The following is a 19,451-nucleotide window of genomic DNA, read 5'->3' on the forward strand; positions in this document are numbered from 1 at the left end:
GTTCTAAGGGTGGAGTTCGGTTACTTTGTAGTTTTAAAATTTTTTGCGAAACAACCGAACAGAGAGTTCGGTGACTTAATTTTAAATCCAATAAAACCGAACTGTTCTTCGTGTTCTTCATTTTCAAGAAGTTCGATTAGTAAACTAGGGTTTTTTGGAAAATCGTCCTAACCGAACATGGCTCTGTAACTCCTACTAAAATCCTATTTTGATGATTTCTATTCGACTGAAATAATCAAAATCAAATTAAAGTGAAGTGAAGGGTTTGTTGGAAAATACCTCCGGAGTGGTCCCATGGCAGAATCAGGCTGCGGCTGGCGTCTTTTATACTCGATAAAATTATCATGTAACAGAACTTAATTGTGATTGCATTGATGTTGTTACATTTCTTAAATAGGCGGTGGTGGTGGTGGTGGTGGGAGGAGGTGGTGGTAGTAATGGTGGTTGGTGGTGGTGATAATCGGAGGTGGTGGCGGTGGTAATCGGCGGTGGTGGGCGGTGGTGGTAATCGGTGGTTGGTGGTGGTGATAATCGGAAGTGGTGGTGGTGGTAATTGGCGGTGGTGGGCGGTGGTGGTGGGAGGAGGTGGTGGTTATATATATATAGGTGGTTATTAGGTTGGTTTTAAATTAAATTAGATTAAGGATAGGTTAGTCATTTCAATATTTTAGGACACCCCTTATTACTATAGGGGAGGTGGCCTACTAAAATCATGGTCCCCTCAAAAAGGCCATGATCCCTACAAAATCATTCCTTTGATTTTGGTGACGGGTGACGCCATATATTTTGGGTTGCCCATTTCAAATCACTTGTAATAAAAATATAAAATTCTTTGATCACCGGGTCATGTTGTATCACCAATCAAATCTGTCCAAATCTATTGTTACAATACTACCGTATCGTATCACTATCGGTATCCGGCTGGGTTGCACGGACGCTCCCTTTTTTGAGTCGTGTCCGCGTCCAACTCGCGTTTGACACGACGCGTGTCCGACGCATGAATTTTCGCGTCCTTCGTGCGTCTGGTTTGGACGCGTGTCCGACGCATTTTGTTTTTCATTTTCATTTAAACTTCTTCCTTTATTTTTACTATTATTAACCAAATGAAGAAAGACAAACATTTAGATCAATACGCTAGGTCTTTATTAAGGTTTTGCAATTGGAAATGACATCACGTATACCCTTAGTCGGGCATGTGTTGTTCTAATAATGCATTTTGATTGTGCCATGTGTTTAATAGTGACTGATTGTTTGACATTCGGCGTGTATAAACAAACGATATCTTCTTTTCTTTTGAAATTCATACACATGTAGCATCATTTTCTAATTTTTAGGGTCGAAATATTTGACTTTGTTGTATAAATACATGATTATATATATAAATAATATATAAATAAAATATGTATATACGTGTCCGCGTTCTAATTTTTTGAGAATTTTGTAGTGTCTGCGTCTGCGTCTGCGTCGTGTCATGTCCGCGTCTATGCGTCCACGTCTGTGCAACCCAGGTATCCGGTGAACCATGGCTGTAAAGTAAAATCTCCATATATTAATACTCTTAGTCACGCACAAAATTACTAATATATGGAGGTTGATTAACGTGAGATTTTACGAATGTGGACTATGATTTTGTATCAATACGTAACGGTTATTAATATTTAGAGTACTAATATGTCGAGGTTCTACTGTATCTCTCAATAAGTAATTTACCCCTAGTTGTGTGGAAGGGGTACTATTGTGAGGCAACGTGCATGCTTACAAGACAAATTTAGTCAACTTCCCTTTTGTTCATGTCAATGTTAATTCCCCTCCTCCAATATCAAATGTCTAATACGCTTCTGTTAATTTTCTGTCTCTAGAATCCATGGCTGATTCACATAACCCAGTTACAAAAGAACCATCCACCACGACAGTCCTAGTAGTTCCATTAATAGACCGAAACCAAAACCCAAGCATAATCCTACTAAAAAAAGATGAGTTAACTGTTACAGAAGAAGAAGAATTAGAAGAAAAGCTAGAGAAACTAAACAATTTCTTATTCTTATTTGGTTTCCATCAATCTTCATTAACAGGGATATTGATATCTTGGTTTTCATTTGTAATCATTGGTGTTTCAGCACCGGTTCTAATATTATCATTACTTCCTATTTGTTCAGGTTGTGAAAAGTATCAAATCAGTAAATTTGAACTTGATATTTTAGCTTCTCGATCACTTCTTTCGGCCATTTCTTTACTTTGCATGTCACATAATTTGAGGAAACGCGGGATTCGGAAATTCCTTTTTGTTGATCGGTATCATGGTCATATAGGCAAATTCCGGAAACAATACATCCAGATGATCCAGGTAAAAGTCTCTTTGAATATCTTAATTTCATTTTGAGTCTGTTTTTTCATCATCCACCGGGTGGAAATGTATGCATTGATAAGTATGTCATGTTGAGGAAATTTTCGTGTTGGTATTTCATTTGCATTAGGGATTCTTCCGCTTGCTTGTTATGTGGATGTTACCTTGCTTTCTTTTGAAGACAATCCGTGAAGTTATCCGAGTTATATATGTTGGCCATGATTCGTGGTGGATCTCAGTTGCTATAATGTTTGCTTTGCTTTCCTCGTGGACTTATTCCACTATAATTTCTCTGTCGGCCAGTGTTTTGTTCTATTTAGTGTGCAATCTTCAAGATATCCACTTTGCTGAATACAAGAAGCTTTTGGAAAGGGATACAGATGTCACTGCACTTATTGATGAACATCTTCGTCTAAGGCACCATCTCTCTAAAATAAGCCACAGATTTCGAATATTTCTTCTGTCGGAGTTCCTGGTTGTGACATCTACTCAAGTGCTTACTCTCTTCCGAACTACTGAGTATCAAGGAATCATCACTGCCATCAATGGAGGGGATTTCGCAGTAAGTTCTACGTTAACAACATCTGTTTAGTAAATGTTATAAAGACATTTTCGATTCATTAGTTTATGGACTATGTTGTGTGAGGAGTTGGAGCTTCGCCTCACGCATTTTGCGCCTAGGCACGCCTAAGGAGACCAGAAAAAGATTTAGAGGTAGCAGCTAAGGCTTCTATTGCTAGTCAATGGCATTTATTATGTTTTTTAATGTTGCTAGGTAAGCTCCATTGTTCAAACTGTTGGCATATCCATTTGCTTGCATGCAGCCGCAAAGATTTCTCATAGAGCAGAACGTGTTGCATCTATTGCTAGTCAGTGTCATGCTTTATTAACGAGTAATTCACCGGATCCATCTTGCATGAGAGGCTCAAAAAGTGTGGGCAACTTTCAGGCATTTGCTAATCCAAGAAGAACAATACCTGCAGTCTTCTCTGAAAGCGATTTGGAGTCGTTGGATGGCATTGGACAACCAAATTATACACAAATGGCTTCTTCATACAACAAGAGACAAGCGTTTGGTATGTGAACTAATGCTCGCTCTATTGTTTTGGAGTCTTTCTCCCAAATTTAATTATGTGATTATATTTATAAATTCGTTCTTTCTACAAAATTAACTTTTGTTATGCAGTAACGTATTTGCAGTCTAATCGGGCGGGAGTCACAATATATGGATGGACGGTGAATCGAGAGCTAATCAGCACAGTTTTCCTTAGCGAGTTGTCATTGATACTTTTTGTTCTTGGGAAAACCGTGATCTTCACTTCCCAACCAACTTAAAACCTCTGACATGGAGTTCTGCTCAGGGGCTGAGGGGCACCTTTCTGGTAACGACGTTCAATCAAAAGTAAAAAATTAACAGAGACTAGAGTAAATAAGATGATTAGCTCGCAATATGCATGCACATCACTAAAGCATCATATAGGATTCAAACTCTGTCTGAATCATATGAATGCCTTCTGAATTCAGATTATTATTTTGTGTTATCATGGGTGTGAATATTGTGAATGTAATGTACTTCCGTATATAAAAAGATAACCTACACGGACTGACCATTAAGAGAACTACAAATTCTTTGTTGTATTTTCCCCCGATTTTAAATTTACATAAGAGAACTGTCCGACTGGGAACTAAAACTTAAACTGGTCATGTTCGAGCCTGATAATATTGAAACTTAATTGGTACAAATGCAGGTTTGATGCTAGTAACCCTTAAATCGTAATTACCCAAAAAGGCAGGAAATCTATACAATTAGATTGAGCGCTGAACCATATTCTCTAAGCGAGGATCACAACTGTTTCCTTCTTGATAGATTTGCATCCGTACGTCTCCAGCTTTGAACTCTGAATTGCCAAGGGACCAGATGATTAGAATTCGAAGCTTGAAAGAATATATTGCGGAATCAAAAACGATGAGACGAAGGTGTTTGTGACTTCTTTTATATCTTGCCTATCGGAGAAATCAATCGCAAGCCAATCTTACGATTGTATTCACATACGATAGAAACAACAAGATCAGATCACGCAACTACAGAGAAAATAGTTGGGTCTGGCTTCACAATCCCAATGAAGTCTTCAAGTCGTTAACCTACAGGGTCTCGAGAAGAAACCTAAGATTAAAGGAGAATCGAATCTAGCTAATACAACTAGTATCACACAGGAGGTGTGGGGATTAGGTTTCCCAGTTGCTAGAGTTCTCCTTTATATAGACTTTCAAATCAGGGTTTGCAATCAATGTTAGCTTAGTAACAAAGCATTCAATATTCACCGTTAGATGAAAACCTGATTAGATTCAAGCTAATACCTTTCAACCGTTAGATCGAACTTAGCTTGTTACACACAAATGAAATGCACGTTTATTTAGGTTTGTGTAACCGTACCCAAACATGTACACTTAGTTGGTTCAACAGTAGTTAACCAAATGGTTAACCATATGAGCACCTTCATATCAACCATATTCTTCTTCACCACAACTACTTCAAATGACTCAAATGAACTAGTTAGAGAGTTGTTCAATTGCTTAGATCTTATAGAAGTATACAAGACACAATCGAAACAAAAACGATTTGATTCACTCGAACCAATTCATGAACTTTATAGCCACGGATTGCAATTATGCATTTCTTAGTTTATATAAGTTTAAGTTCACCAAGAACCGTTTTTAGAAAATAACCAACTTAAGTACGCATACTGGTACGCGGACTTAAGTACCCGGAATGAGTTTGTTTTCAGTTCACAAACTCCAGCAGAAATTCTCTGGACGTGAACTTCCGATGGTGGGCGTACTGGTACGCGGACTTTAGTTCCGGTTTTCCTGAGCAGCAAAGTACGCATTTCAATCATTGAAACATTCTTAGAGGACGTTATATAGTTGTTATTTCCCACAGTGGAATAAGGACTTACACACATATGTGTTACCACACTATGTTTATATCCTTCCAAGGTTATATATTTTAAACTCTCATTTCAATCATTGAAACATTCTTAGAGGACGTTATATAGTTGTTATTCACAAATCATTTTTCGTCAAAGCCATTTTCAAGTAATTGAAACTAATATGACTTTCGTCACTAGTAAAGATGAACTCGGCCAAAGCGAAAGCTTACCAACATATATTTCGAGAAATAGATAAGCGAGATAAACTCGGCTCGAAATAGCAAATGTGTATAATCAAAGTCTATATAGCAATACGACTTTTGTCTCAAGACAGGAAATAGAATAGATAGACTTTTGAGTGATAGATAAGTTCAAGTCTCCACATACCTTTTAGTCGATGAAGTTCCACAAGTTCCTTGAGTAGTTCTTCAATTCGTCTCTGTATAATGATTGTCATGGAGTCTTGAGCTCAACTACACTTTCTATCCTAATCCGAGACTTAACTAATAGTAGACTAGAAATCAAGACTTATAGTTTTGATCACTAACATTGACAAACATGCTTGAGATAGCAACGCATGAGAGTTCAACCGAGAAGCTCTAGCAAACTTATTTCCCACAGTGGCGCGGCTAGTTTGTCAGGCCAGCTGGCATGGCAAATGGAGGGTTTAGCCAACCCCCATGAGAACCACCCTAAGCCATATCTAAGTCTCAACAATAAGCCCAATTTAATCTAAAAAGAAGTCTATTAGCAAAACATAAAAAGAAAATGAGATGCAAATTCATGCATTTTTTTTTCTTCGAGGAAAAAGGCCAATTTTATTAATAAGCAACAATCACCAAAGAGATGAAAATTATGAGAAATAATTAAGCAAAAGTCTATTGACATTTATCTTGACCGGTTAGCCCATTTTATTAGCATAAGCTGCAAAAGGCTAATTTTATTAGCATAAGATGCAAAATCAAATGGTCTAGTTGTTTCCTATAACTGTATCCCAGTAACAACAATGCATCCCATTTAACTAACATACTAAACCAAGTATCCATAAGCATGGTCGTTGTCTAGACAAGTTGGGTTCACTAAATAAGAAGTAATTAGTCACTCTAGACCATTGAAGAAATCAATATTTTCTCTATTTAATTCGACACCATGAGTAGATTTAATAAGTTCTTCTTATGTTTTGCTTGTTATAGAAGCATCCTCAATTCATCTTCCTCGTCTGTCAGACTTTACTGATCAACAATCATATGGCTAAGTTGAAGGAAATAACTTGTGGGTTTCTGTTTTTGGGATTCACTTTGGATCTTGTTAATGGATTTTTACTCTTTAATTGCTTTGATTTCTCTTTCAATTGATTTATTCAGGTAACTCCTTTTCTCGTTTTCTTTTAGTTTGATATGGGCGTTACAGATTAAATTTGTTGTGCATGGGCTTCTTTGATATTACTTCTTTAGATTTGTTTGTGATTTGCTGCTACTCTTTTAGTTCTCCATTTCTATTATTTTTTTCTTTTTTGTGACTTGTTTTCTTTAAACTCCCTTATCTCTATGTAGATTTCATGGGTGTCTATACTCTCTTAGCATTTTATGGGTTTTTAGTTTGAGATCTTTCTTTTTAGTAATCTATTTCTGTTGTTTTGTTTTTAACTTTCAATTTTTTGTAGCAATGGACCTCCCATGGGAGGTTCTTCTTTGTTAATAGAAATATCTCCCTCCAATAGAGTTGTCTTTGCATCTGAATTGAATTCTCTGCCTTCTACTTTTCTCAAAGGATAGTTCCGTACCATTAAGTTAACCAATAGTTTGTATAAGAAGGGATTGAATCAGTAGATTTTGAGTCTCATCGCCAGGCTTGATTTGAGCAAGATTATGTTAGAAAAAGCAAGGGACCAATTATGATATGAATGGAACCTGGATGGTGAAGTCAAGCTCATTCTTATTGGAAGGGAGTTCTTTGTTATCAAGCTTGATAATGTAAAGGATAAGATTATGATAAGTTCATGAGGATCTTTGAAGGTGGTTGACCAATATCATCAAGTTAGAGAGTGGGATCCAAAGTTCAATCCAGACAATCAACAAACTTTTATAGCCAAGGTGTGGATTAATTTCCAGGTTTAAGCTTAGAATACTGGACGAAAGAAAATCTATTGGCGATGGCGAAAGCTTTTGTCAAACCAAATCAGATAGATCACAACATTCTGTATTTGGGCTATGGTTTTTTTGCTAGTGTTGGTATAAGTGGACTTTATTATGAATATCCCAGATCGTGTTTGGGTGGAAGACGAAGAAGATAATGGTGAACAAGGGTTTTGGCAAAAAGATGAAAATCCTAAGGTCTCAAAATGTTGGAACAATTGCTGAATTATGTGTGCAAAATAATCACATAAAAAACAAACAAAACATTGTTATGGCTGAGTCGCGGACTAGGTCGCTTTCTTTAAGACGTTTCGCGGCTCTGCCCAAGATTGTGCAAGCAGTTCTTCCATGTCGCGTCGTCTCCAGGATAAAACAGCCGAGTTCAATATCTCTTTCACAATCACTCTTGCACCGTGAGGAATGTGATACTACTACACTTCATTCTTGCTCAGAATCTCTTATAAAAAACAAATGATGTTCACAGATTGTTTTCTTTCACAAAAATATTTCCTTTGAAAACAAAAAACATAAAGAAGAACTCAACTCTCTCAATTTGTTTTTTCCAACCAAAATCTCTCTTTATATTAAAAGGTTTTAACATAATTTAATCAAATATAATTATGATATAGTTAACACCATTAACTCCACAATATGAAACCCTCAAAGTTATAATGGTGTGTTGTTAACACCATTAAAAGCAGAAAAATGAAACGGTCAAATTAATTATAGCAAAAATTAATTACTTTTAATAAAGACTAAATTTGCAAATAAAAAACATATTTATTGGGATAAAATATTTTAAAAATATATTCCCAACAATCCCCCACTTATATTTTTAAAACATTGAGCAAGAACGTACAGAGTTGTGCATAAGCAAAAGTGTTTCGCGACTTGAACCTTTACGTAGTGTTAATAGGCTCTCTTAAAATCTGACCATAGAGTGAACATAAGTCTTGAACTCTAGGAGATAAAAAGATTACTTAACACACACGACTATACTAGTGTAAAGTCTAAAGCCATCACATTATGGCCCTGCGCTTGTATCCTAGTTTAATGAATGATTTAGAGAACTACCCATATTCTCATAGAAAGCGGTCACACTTTCACATTCATATAGGTGAGTCTATCAAGAGTACTCCTGAATGTACCCCACTCTAAATAGAGATATAAACATCATTAAGAGTTTAAAATTTTAAAATTAAAAATTAAGCTCAACCTTTAGTCGTTTCAGGATGTCATGCCGTGGGATGAATTTTTCAAAAGCATGATTCTCGCATCTCCATATCACCTATGACTTCGTCTAGTCCCTTTGAACCTATTTCTAGGTTGGGTATCCATCATAGATGACTCAATCTCAATGGGCATAAACCTCATCCCTAAGATGTATTCACATCTTCTTATCAATCCTTTCGTCAAAGAACTAATCGAAACTCGTTTCAGACACTATATAATCCATATTCTCATAAAATCAACTCTTATAGTTGTCGTTACATTCTCAATTCATGCAATGGTCGCGGTACTATCACATTGGATTAATATGTCTATTCTTCTATCTATTATAGGATCGAATCGCTCCATCCCTTAAAGGATTCAACTGAAAGGATGTCCCCAATCAGCTTCGCAATATCCCTAAAGGATTGCAGTAACCATTTAGATAGTGTATTTCTAGGCGTATGATGTGTTTGAAACACCTCATAACCTTCTCAATGTTTTACCAATTTTCCATACTAGGATTGGCAAATCTGAATATAAAACCCCCACTATGGAAGCAATATATTACACCCCCATTACAAAAAATACTTATATATATAGTCAATCACGTAGCAAAGAAGCATACTGAGCTACCATACTCATGTCTAGTGCAATCACACATAAGCTCAAAAGCATTAGCACTAAACCAAATGAGTGAAAACTTGTTTACAGTCAGACTATATATATTGTTATCTCTTTTAAAAATTATATTTTCATTGAAATGAAAATGATCCAAAGAAAGAAAAAATTCATTTCAAAAATATACATCATCTTCACTCAAGTCTTTCATGTCAAATAGCAAACTAAGCATGTTCTCAATTTCATTTTCATCCTATACATTAGAATAAAAATTCAAAAAATCACTTATGCATACAAAACAAAGAGTATTGTGCATTTCACTTTCATCAATTCTGAAATCATTCGAATGAATCAAGTAACAATTTTTATTTTATAAATTTTTTTAAAGTTGTGTTTCAGAATATAAAGGATAACTTATCTAACTTATATGATTTCTTTTATTGTAGAAATTACACAGTCTTCCATGCTTGGTTTACATAGATTCTCATCCTTAACTTACACAAAAGTATATATTTCTACTTATGACTATAAAAAATCATACATTGTAGAAATAACATCAACAAACAAGCATGTAAGTTCTTTAGCGACATGAATGTAAGAGTCAACAATTTTTTGTTTGCTTGTCTAAAAACAATAGGCTCATAAAAACTTTTTGCCAAAAGATTTAATAGTTTGAAGAACAAAGTTACTCTCTATAAGAAGTTATCTTTCAAATTATAAGCAACAAAATATTCATGACTAAAATTTAGTCTCACTATATATGCTTTTCTAGGTTCATTCTTAGTGAATTACTTGTCACCTTCATTTTTCTAGTTCCTCTAATTTAAATCAAATATGTTAAAGCATAGGATATGGAACCCCCACTATTTTGACTCGAACAAGAATTTCAAAAAAATATCCAAAGATCCCAAAAATTGTGAAAAACTAATAAACCAATGATCTAAACCCAAAACGTTTTGTACAAGATAGTAGATAAAAATTCAAACAATTTTCGTGAAGACAACAACACCTAGTTAACTACTCAAAGTATCATATTTGATATCAATACAGGCCACTCAAAGCATCACACATGTTTTTATAAAATTCTCCAACATTTTATTTCATTTCAAACTTATGCAACTCGCGTTAGATTTGAAAGGGTACATGCTTTTATGAGTTAGGTAAGATTACATACATGTTACTCAAAAATTCACCAAGTCTATAAGAAAATATAACATGCTCATATTCATCACTAACTCACTGATTTCTTAAAAAACATGACAAAATCTCATATTTCAAATATTCAAAATTCAATTTATGTTATGATAAAATTGCAATATTATGCTCAAACATTTTATCCATAACATATCATTTGTAGTATTGCATTGATCAAACTCAACAAATTTCTAATCTCAATCTTGTAAATAACAAGATAGGAGGAAACTAGAATTCTTTCTCATTTCGGAAGTATGAACATCTTTAACAAGATTGTTCTACCCAAAGTAAACTTTGAGATCGTACCAATACCGAAAATCCTAGTGATGTGAGTATATCTCAACACCACTTTCTTTCAAACGATTTGGTTCAACTTTTGAACCATAACCTATCAAAAAAACATGGTGTAAAACACCAATATATACCAACCTCTCACCGTATCCACAATTTACATCAACTTAGATTGAAAAGCATTGTTAATAATATTTGATATCCTTACAATGTCGTGCAAGAATAACAAATAAATTCATAATCAATATTATGTTCATTTCTTGATGAGAGTTGATATTCACATTAGTTTTGACTAGGTTTCTGATTATTTCGATTTTGGGTTTGTATAAAATTTCATCTCATAAGTTCCAAAATTATATGAGTCACATGTTTATTGTCATACACAATAATTCTCAATATCTTGTTTCCCTAAAATTTATTCTAAGATTGAACAATCAATTTATTCAATTTAGAATGTCATTATTTGATCACTACAGTAACTACAAATAGTTCATCAAACATACCTCAATTGATTTTAAAGCTCAATTGGTTGTAAACCATTGTCCATTCTTTGCGCACTAACAAAGAAATCACCAACTCCATTGCTCCACACATCGATTAATCTCCCGCAATTTTTTATTTCATTAGAAAATAAAATTTCCTCAAGTAAGTGAATTTTCACCTGTCACAATCATGTACATGTGAGCATTTGAAATCAAAAAAAAAATGTAAGGTATGCACTTACATAATTACTTGAAAATCAATTAAAACATAGCACTCCATGTTTCTCTTAAGTTTCAAAGAAAGATTCAAAGTTATATAGTTATAACATATAGTTATAACTTTCCACTAAGCATATTATCAAGCACATGTGGTGCATTAGCTTAATCTCTAACAATGATCTTCTTTTTCATTTCCAAAACAAGAGTATGAAGTAATAATAATCAAAATCAAAACATGAATTTTAATATAATTTATGACATCTCAATCTTTTATCTCTAGTGTCAAGTATCATCTCCTATTTTGGACAAACGTACACAACGATTTTGAAATCACCACATCTCTCAATCTAAAAATCCAAATAGGAAATTTCAGAATGAGTTTCGAAGATAAGTTCATAATTTAAAAGTTTCATATTTCACACAAACCCAAAATATCAGCACAGAGATCAGAAATACTAAATTTCTAATCGTCAGAAATTTTCAACAACATTATTCAGTTTCGTAAAATACTCTAAAAATATTTTTCGGACTCCAAAAATTATGACATTTTACAGGGATGATCCTCATGATTTCTCATATACTCGGTTAAAATTTCAAGACCCAATTCCTTTTCGTTAAAGAGATGCGCATAAAACTCTACAACATGTTACCCATTTATCATCAACAATATTTTTCTATGTCAAAAATTCACAAAAAAAATATATTTAAGCATGTTATTCCTAGTCCATCAAGATCATACATAAATTTACTTTAGGTATTAAGTAAACTAATTCCAAGAATCTTGCTAAATTGCTAAGGAAGAATTATACTGTTTATATAATTTAATAAAACAAATTAAACAATGACACTTATCGCGTTTCAGCAATCGTTTCTTTTGATATCTGTGGCAGAATAGAACGTCTTAAAATTGTTGGAACAATTGCTGAATTATGCCTGCAAAATAATCACACAAAAAACAAACAAAACATTGTTACAACTGAGTCGCGGACTAGGTCACATTCTTTAAGACGTTTCGCGGCTCTGCCCAAGATTGTGCAAGCAGTTCTTCCATGTCGCGTCGCTCCCAAGATAAAACAGCCGAGTTCAATATCTCTTTCACAATCACTCTTGCACCGTGAGGAATGTGATACTACTACACTTCATTCTTGCTCAGAATCTCTTATAGAAAACAAATGATGTTCACAGATTGTTTTCTTTCACAAAAATATTTCCTTTGAAAACAAAAAACATAAAGAAGAACTCAACTCTCTCAATTTGTTTTTCCAACCAAAATCTCTCTTTAATCAAATATAATTATGGTGTAGTTAACACCATTAACTCCACAATATGAAACCCTCGAAGTTATAATGGTGTGTTGTTAACACCATTAAAAGCAGAAAAATGAAACGGTCAAATTAATTATAGAAAAAATTAATTATTTTTAATAAAGACTAAATTTGTAAATAAAAAACATATTTATTGGGATAAAATATTTTAAAAATATATTCCCAACACAAAGTTTTGCTCCCATTGCAAAATCGTGGGTCACTTTATTTCTTAATGCAGACAAAAACAAACAAACTAGATCTAATAGAAAATAGTAATAATTTAGCTATTCTAAATGATTTTAACAATATCAAGAAAAAGAAATCAAAGAAAACCAAGGAATCTTATTATGCTGCAGATATTTTTGAATATAGTAAATTGGTTGTAGTTGTTGAGAATTATTCTCACCGAAAAGCTGAACTAGTTTTAGAAATTCTTCGCTTCTTTAATATATATTCTCTTCTTATAATAAAAATAAATTTAAGTAGGTGTTTACCAGTACAATCTTTTTAAAATTTGGGGGGATTTTGTGTTCCCCCTGAACAATAATAGCTAATTTGCATTATCCTTTTTTAAATTAATAATAGGTGAAATCCCCTTTAGTCATAACTGCCGTTACCGCACAGTTAAATGTGCACATGCAATTCACGTGCGAGACATTGTTTTTCGAAATTTTAAAATACCCTTAAGCCTAAAATAGAAAATAGACATGGCTTGCAATAATACCCGTTGATTCTTATTGAGTAAGACGTGTCGTAAGATGAAACAAGGTGGAGATCTTTTTTCTTCTTCTCCATCTTCATTCTCCCATACGAACAGATAAAGGAAAAAAAATTGATTGAAGTTTGAGTTAGTCAGAAGAAAGCAAAAGGTTTAGAAATCGATAAATAAGAGATTAAAAATTAAATTGGAATTGGGGTTGGATATATGTTTACTGATGTTGATTTATATCTTGATCTTCATTATCCTGAAATCAAATTGAGATTTATATATGCTTAGTTATACCAGCAAAAGATGCAGGTGATGATGTATCATGACTGATCACAGAATCGTTGATCTTAATCGATCATAAATCAGTAAGAAAATAACCCAAAATTTAAATTTCAAAGTCATGATCATATGTTCCTGGGAAATTTCAATTTCAATTTGTTCGTGTCTTTCGGAATGGTATGGGTATACTATGGTGATTTTTGAAATGGGTTTGATTAGTAAAGCTCGATATCCTTCGTCAACTAGCTAGAGCACCCACTTAAACCGTCTACCATTAATGGCGTCAACTGCCGTTCAAAATTATGTTCTTATTTGATTACGATTTTAGTGATTGATTGAAGAGTGCTTTGGGTATGTGAGAAATTGCGCTTTTAAGTTTCGGCAGCAGAGTCTGGTGAAGCAGTAGAAGGAGAGGAGTGATTCATAGAGGCAGTGGTGTATTCATGGTTGACCAGTGACTTCTTTGGGTTTTGTTTCGTCATCACCGAGACGGACTATCTGCGTCCGTTGATCTTCCAATCCGTGAAAGAAGAAAGGATTTAGGGATCAGAAAGCGCCACATACGCAAGGTAAGAATATCTATTTACGATTTAAATATTTAATGTACACACGCGAATTGCACGTACACATTTAATTGTATGTTAACGGCAGTTATGAAGGAAAGGGGGTTTTACCTATTATCAATTTATAAAGGGGGTAATGCAAATTAGATATTATTTTTGAGGGGGAAACACAAAATCCCCCTAAATTTTGTTTTTCATATGGATTTTTAGCTTTTCGACTTAAATCTTGTCCAAATGTCCTAGTGGTTAAGAAACGAAAACCTAAACATCCCGATATCTCTTATTAAAAGACTATATTAATATACGACCCTTCGAATTTTAAAACATTTCCAATGCCATATAGAATGCCAATAAATAAATAAATATGCCACGAAGCAGAAAAACATGTATCCATACTATAGAGCAGGAACATAGCCAGGAAATTTGCTGTGCTGAGACAAAAAGAAACATTGAGATATCCAAGAAGGGAAAAAAGAGTTTTGGATAGGGAATAGCGAAAAACGGGCTCGAAAGTCATCCAACAAAAGGGGGAACTTCCCACCCTTGTCATAGGCCTGCTCCGCCCTCGTTCTAGAGCATATCGGACCGTCAGATGATAACTGAGACCTTAATCCACAATAAGAGATTCAAATTTAAATTTGGTTTAATTTTCCATCTGGCCGACACTTGGCCATGTTGACATTTATTTGGGGATGTTGTATGAGTTAATCCAGCTAGCTTTGACTTGACGGGTACCCTGATTTGAATTTCAGAAACAAAACTAGTCATAAAAATCCAAGATGACCAAACTTGTATTACAAAAACTCCATTCAAATGTTGGGATCTATTAAAACTCCATCTTAAACAAAATTGATACAAAAATCACAAATTTTAAAAAATTGATACAAAAATCCCAAATTTCAAAATTGATTTCATCAAATTCTTTGGGTTTCATCAATTTTTTTTTTTGATGAAACCAAATTTTGGTTTCATCAACCGCGAATTACTTTTGTTTTGTTGGGATTTTTGTGTTACTTTTGTTTTGATGAGTTTTTCTCACGGTCTGTGTAGAACGATTGGGAACTTTTAGCAGCCGCATATAACTCAGCCAAATCACAAGTCACAACCACATAATAATCGGTGTTATCAATAGACGTTGAACCAAAGAATATTCCCATGTGGGTCCCACATGCGATTCTTAATGTATTTTAAGAACCATGATGGTCCAACCGGGAAAATGTTGGATCGTTTAAACAATGGATTGGGATTTGGGACAACTTTTGACTAGAAATTTTTCTACAACAAAAAACGTGTCATAATTGTTAACCCAGGTGAATTGACCGGTCTAACCCGTGAACTAGGTGATCCAGCGGAGTTCTTAGCCAATTCACCTGGTTGATTCTCCATTAATCTCCTTTCGTATTTTTGTCTCCATGAAGTTCAACAAGAAAAATGAAGCTCAACCAACTTAGGGCCGCACAGGATCGGATCTGTCCCGTGGAACAGTATCGGAACCGCAGGAATCGTATCGGTACCGTTGCGGAACCGCGGTCAGACGAGACAGGTACAAGTACCAAAAACTGGAACCGTGCGTACAATAGATACAAGTAACAGTTCTAGGTTATTCCCGTCCCGTAGTACCGAGCAACAAGTAATAACATCTAATAATAGTTAGGGTTTTTGAAAACTAATTACTTTTTGTTCATTTCTATTTAGTTTGTTGTTTACTTTAGATTTGAAACTGATTGTAATTTTTTGGTTATTGATTTTAGGGGTTTGGAATTTTTGGTGTGGTTCATAACTTCATTTAAATTTTTTTTTGCTTTATTTTATTTTTTTATAATTTTAAATACGCTACGGGTAAAGAACCGGTATCCTCCCGTACTGAATTAAACAGGTACATGTCATGTCCCGTCCCGTACTGCACATGTACAGATACAAATACAAGGTACAGGTACCGGTCATAAGGAGATACAGATACTGAGCTAGCCAAAAACCCGTACCGTCCCGTCCCATATGGAGCCCTAAACCAATTAGTTGGGTTTCATTCAAAATTTACAAGCCACTTATCTTTTCCGTTTTCTTAATATTTCACAATTAAACATGAAGGAATCTTTATAAAGAGAAAATAAAGAAAAACTTAAACACAACTCAAGAAAAATATACAAAGAAATACAAACCTATGAAGAAAGAATATCTAAATTACAAATAGAGAGAAAGAGAACTGTTTATCTACCATGAAAACAATCTCTTTTTTTAGTTGTCGATCTTTATTACTTAACAACAATAAATCTTTAATTTCATCCAAATAAGTATTTGGAATCACATCTCGAAGGGGCCGATCACAACTCATCGTCATTGGAATATCAATTGGAATATCAATTGGAATATACCAATGTAAATACATAGGTCTCTATACTTATAGAAGAAAAATGCTAGGGTTTTCCAAACATTGAAGCTTTACCGCAACCACAATACATGCAGAAAGCCTTCCATCATGTAGGCACCTACGACCTTACCTCATAAGTGGAGATTTAAGTCTTGCACTCATCGCAAGTAAAACATTTCATCAATTTTTGCCCAGTGCAACTAGGAATTCTTGTCTCAAGAGACCGTGCAACTAGGAATTCTTGTCTCAAGAGACCGACAACAATTGTTGATTCAGAAGACCCATATATTATCCAAGAGACGTGCTAACAATTATAGTCGTCAGTATAATAGCCTTGCCATAGTGCAAAAAAAAAAATTGTTATAATGCAAGCAAAAAGGCTTTTTACAGCAACAAACATATATCTTGAAACTCGTGATATTATCATAAAGCCTCGTTCATATTCGACTACGGAAAATTCGCGTCCAGTAACACCAAGTGCAAGCTTGTTCACAAGCAGACTACCATGAAAATTCAACAAGTACGTAGATTGGGGGCGACTGAGTAAAATGCCGAAGCAGTTGAACTAAGGGACTCCTCTAACCCATCGATAAGTTTAGGATTAAAAAGGGATGATGTTTATATCATATAATTTGGTATATGAGCCCAAGTGTCACAACCTAATAATGCTACCCAATATATATAAGTATTGGTCCTTTGGTTGAAAGAATGATTATAGCCCATGCAACAGTTATCCTTCAACACCAAATGACCAGATTAATTGAACCTCTTAAAAAAAAGTGAATTAAAAAAAAGTGAATTAATTCAAACCTGGAAGTTAAAAATCCTAAAAAGAGGGGGAATCAGTTACTGGTAAGTCTAGATAGACATTTAAACATTATTCGTCCTTAAAAAATGATGGAATTGGTTTGGATCAGGATGAAACTGGAGAGCATTTGGTCCAGATACGTAGTCAAAATGTATCCAAATAAATATTAATTGGACTGGCTACGTTTCTCTACAAGTTATAAATAGAGGTGAAATTCTAACCGAAAGCTAAACATTTCTAATCTTTCTCTCCCCGTAAAAAACCTGCAATAACTCTTACTCATTGGGAGTTTTCGCAGGCAGCCCCCACTTTCATTCATCAACAACTCTTGGAGACCAAATCTATTTGAGAGCTAATACATCAAGTAGAAGAAATCACAACTTTCTTCAAGAACACATCTCGAGAAAATTGTAAAATTATTCAGCGGATGAAATCTTATCATTAAGTGCAAATCTTGAGGAATATATTTACCATAACCTACAACAATAACGCCAGATGAAAATTTTACCAAACCACCTAGTCGGCGCTACGAAATTTCTTTCTTAAAAGAAAATAATAATAATATCTAAATTTACCTGCTCTCCAGCAATATGCCTCGCGTCCAACTTTATTATTTTCATAAAATAATATAGTTGTGCGGGTAGTATTGTAAGGATACCGTGAGGCCACATACATGTTTCCTTTATGTTTCCCCATAGCTATTATTATTTTAGTGGTCACCCGATTCTATTTTTTATCTGGTTTAATTTTATCTTCATATCAAGTTTTAGGGTTTGTATCTACAACAACAACATCAGTAATCAGTTTCAACTATGAGATTCCGACACCATTTCAGACCGATTCCAACACAGTATTCGACCGATTTAGACACCGATCCAGACAGTTTCCTCCCGATTCAGACATATGTGGTATCTTTATTATTTTGTTGTTGATGAAAACCTTGAGAAATGGTTGGATCTCTTAATGATCCTAACACTTCTTCTAAATGCTGATTTGTTAATAGGTTTGGCTTTGTTTCCAAACCACAAATGGACATTTAACCATGTTATACCAATGTTATCTTTGATTCAGATACATAGAATGGTTAGAATACAGTTGTAAAAGACCTTTTGTAACTTTTTAAATATATGTATTGTTAGTAAGATAACTAGATCGCTGAGTTCGATTCAACCGATTCAATTATGTAACTGACTCCATCATGAACTTTTTCTTTTATATAAATTATTTTTTCGGAAAAAAGAAAAAAAAAGCTATATAACTTCAATCAAGTCTCTAGAATTCACTCAACGCGATTTATAAAACAATATTATTTAAATCATCGTTACACTCGAGCTTGATTTAGAGTACCTTGTTTGTACCATTTATAAAATACACGGGAGGCCCGCAAATCAATACAAAGAGGCACGCAGGAAAGATTAGTACCGGGAGGCATGCATGGCACTTCAATAGGCATGCAGGGCAGTTTCATGCAAACTTAATACCTGGAGGCATGCAAGGGAAGTAAATACCATTTATGTTTACCTCATAATGAGGGTAAGACCCTAATTCGCAAAGGTATAAATATAAGGAAATGTAATCCGAGAGGAGGGGGGGAAAATGGAAAACCCTAGAGGGGAAGCAATTATAATAGAATCAATAAAATAACTCTCCTTAGGGAGATTCATCCGTGGATGTAGGCACAATGCCGAACCACGTAAAATCGTTTGTCTTTGTTCGTTTCTCCAATTCGTTCTCAACCAAATTTTACCCTAATCTTCAATAATCATCATCATATCATCGTGGTTGTGCCTAAAAGTAATATTAGGTACAAACATTGGCGCCGACTAAGTGGATTCGTGTAAAACAATCGTGTTTTATCATTGAGATAGGTGCGTCAAAAGCTCAAAAATCATGCCACGAATTTCCATGCAAAAATCAGCAAACAAGAAAAAAATTAGGGCTGAAGAAATCGTTGCGAGGTTGAAGAAACCGTTACAAAGGTTGAAGAAACTG

Source organism: Papaver somniferum, chromosome 5 (assembly GCF_003573695.1).
Source record: "Papaver somniferum cultivar HN1 chromosome 5, ASM357369v1, whole genome shotgun sequence".
Lineage (NCBI taxonomy): Eukaryota > Viridiplantae > Streptophyta > Magnoliopsida > Ranunculales > Papaveraceae > Papaver > Papaver somniferum.